We start from the raw sequence: 3,406 nt of genomic DNA, 5'->3' as shown, positions 1-3,406 counted from the left end.
ATGAGATTTAGTGCACAGGCCTCTTTGCAGAACTGCACCTGACCTCATCCTGGATACCAGGCTTAACATAGAATACTGGCTTTATAAATATTGGGTTGAGTGTGCACCCATTGCTCAGCAGGAATAACAGGGTGTGGTCTGGCACCCTTTTCTCTCCAGGAAATTCTGGAGAAGAATCTGGAAGGAAGCATTCTGTAGGCATCACTCCACAGTCTAACCACACCAGCATCTCCAGGCTTCTACCCTGCCTTCCACAAGCCTGTTGTCCTGACATGTATCTCCCTAAAAGTCCCATGCTTATCTAGTTCTGGTCGTCCAGAAAGCAGAGATGAGACTAGGATCCGAGGAATTATCCAGTCCATTTCTTTAGTATCCACAGGTCCAAGGAATCTGAAGTTCACAGCATTGATTCTCAGCTAGGATGCACAATCCTCCCAAAGAGGTGGTCAAAGCACTCAATCACCGTTGGAAGGAGTAGGCAGGAGCTTAGCCTCACAACTTGTCAGAGAGATCAGGTTTGAAACTTTAACTTGACTGTGGAGGTACAGTTGGGTCCTGTCTGAAAGGTGGCTTGGAGTCCATGCAGTAGAGTCTCCTATCTTCCCAAGACACAGAAGTACTTCTGCAGGATGGCAGAGAGCCAGCTGTCCAGTTAAGGTCTGCATTCCACTAGAATGATTTCTGCTTCCAATTGCAGGCACTCTCAACAGTCTTTAGCCTCGTAGTTGGGACAGAGACCAAGAATCCAGCTCAGCAGTTGGGGAGGGTACAGGGGCAGAAAAACAATAAATTAAATCAAACATTAGAGTCATCCAGAGTCACGAAGTCCTGGGTATGATTAAAATTTTGTGGTGAGTTATCTCAAAAGGCTGTGCTGTAAGTACATCTCATTTGACCAGCAGGGTCCTCAGGCCTGAGGCTGTAGGGAGGAGGTGGTTCTTCAGGATTCAAGATGACCTGCCAGGGGAGTAAAGCATAGTCAGTTTGCTTCAGGCCTGGGAAAGCAATGAGGAACTTGGTTGGCAGCCATCTCCAAACTGTTACTTCAACAAGTTGGATAGCCAGCTATGAAACAAATTAGGAACTGGGATAGAAAGACTTACCTCAACATAGGGTGGTGGGGGATCCAAGGTGGTGACCCACATCATATCTATGGGAGCAATGGTAGGTGCTTCTGGAGGTATCTGAAGATTCCTTCTGAGGTTCTCCTCTGGCTCTCTGCACTTGAAACAGAAGTGCTTCACCAAGCTCCAGATGAACAACAGCGGTATCATGACCATGAAGACAATGAACAAGATCCTGGGAAGGGAATGATATCTCCCTGAGTGCCTATACCAATCTCCACCACCACTGCCCCCAGCCTATTTTAGCCTTCTGTGAATGGTATCCAGAAAGGATGACCCCAGGCTCACCTTAAATCATCTTGTGAAAAATTCCCTATGTTTTTCTTCTCAGGGCAGCATCCACTATCACAGCATGTGAATCCCATGGGGCAGTTTCTATTCAGGACAGACAGGGATGGGGAGACACCGATGGCACCATAAGTATCAGAACAAAGGGTCCTTGCCTCCCCAGACACCTATACCCTCAGGTTGCAAGACACCCTTGGTGGGTGTGAGGTACACATCCATCATGTGGGCATTGGAAGGAACTGAAGCGTTGACTTGTGAACCAGGAGTTCAGGGTTCATCTGGCAGAATGACACTGCTACCAAATCTTACAGGGTAGGCATCAAATACCAGGATATAAAGGTAAGTGATTAACAGCAGCTACAGAACTGCAGTGATGCAGTTCCCAATGATGTGTGGTAGGAGGGGGGGGTATGGTTTCAGCAAAAGTAGGAAGAGTGAGGAGAAGGTATCTGTCCCCCTTATCCAGGGCATATCTGACCACACCAATCTACCTTCATCCCTCCCCTAAGTCCGATACTTACAGGGTGTCACATTTGATTATAACCTGTGGAAGAAAACAAACAGTGGTCAGAGCTTCAAACCTGGGAGTTGGGTCCCAGTTCTTAGAGAGACTCCCCAGCATAAGCTAGGTGTTGGGTTCAATTTCTAGCAATGGCAATACATCTGGTGTGGGTAATCCATAACAGTGGTACATGACCACAGTCCCAGAACCCAAGAAACCAAGAGAATCATTCAAGGCTATATATAGTTTTAGGATAGACTGGATCCCAGAGAGAGTTTGGTCTCATACATTTCTCCAGACATAGCAGGAAGTGCTTCTCAGACTGCCCCTCCCTGCAGCTCCATGTCCATGGTCAATGATACTCCCAAGTTCACCAGCTATGGAGAACAGGGAAGGACAGAAGCCAATCCCACAAGAGCAGAACCTCAGTTTCCTTAGCCTTACAGTTGAGAGGCAAAGTAAGAAATACAACTAAAAGGAGGTCAAAGTTCCCAATCAGGGCCCTGGGTGGAACTAGATGCCAGTAACAACACAACCTGAGTAAGACTTGGGGCCCAGGGTTCCAGAGCCTCCCTCCCTTCGAAGTGAGTTTTCTACCTCCAATTTCCCCAACAGAAAAGAAGTTGAAAATTGAGGGTGGTTACAAGGAATTCCTGACAAGGTAATGCAGGGACTGGCTAGAAGGCAAATCTCTACCTGCATGGTCCTCCAAAAGACTCAGAAGGCTTGCTTACCTGGTTGGTGCTTACACGTTGGATACTGAATAGCAGGCAGAGGAGCAAAGGGAGATCGCGAAACAGGAATCTGGCACCCTGCATTCTGTTAGGGGGCTACTGAGTTTCCACGTGCAAGGAAAGAGTAATAGGGGACGACCTTTACCACTTCCCTTTACTTGTGTGGCCCAGCCTCAGAATGGGGGAGAAGATAGCACTCCTGAGTCCTGAGTTGGGGCGGACTAAGGCTTCTAGCTGGGAGCTCAGGTACAACAGAAGTGGAGAGGAGCTGAACTTGCTCGAGTCTGAGACACTGGGACACGGTATGGGCTCATTTATGTAGTTAACAAGATGTACCAGAGCACTATGGGAATCCCTGGTCAGATCCGCATTTAGGTAGAGCAGGGTGTGGTTACACCAACCTTTAATCCCAGAACACTGAAAATCTCAGTGAGTCAAAGCCAGTATAAAAAAGCTGGGTGGTTGTGGCACATGCCTTTAATCCCAGCACTCAGTAGGCAGATTCAGGCGAATCTCTGTGAGTTCAGGCCAACCTGGTTTAGAGAGTGAGTTCCAGGGCAGCCAGGGCTACAGAGGAACCATCTCTCAAAAAAACCAAAATAACACCAAAAAGAAAGAAAGAGGGAATGGGAGAGGGACCTGGAACTGACTTGTGAAGCAACCTCGTTTCTTATCTAAATTTAAACTGGAAAATAAAATATAAAACAAAAAAACAAAAAAAGAAAGAAAGAAAAAGGAACGAACAAAGAGGGGGGAGG

The sequence above is a fragment of the Mesocricetus auratus genome, unplaced genomic scaffold (genome assembly GCF_017639785.1).
Source record: "Mesocricetus auratus isolate SY011 unplaced genomic scaffold, BCM_Maur_2.0 Super-Scaffold_2245, whole genome shotgun sequence".
Classification (NCBI taxonomy): Eukaryota; Metazoa; Chordata; class Mammalia; order Rodentia; family Cricetidae; genus Mesocricetus; species Mesocricetus auratus.
Note: the sequence above shows the minus strand (reverse complement) of the source record.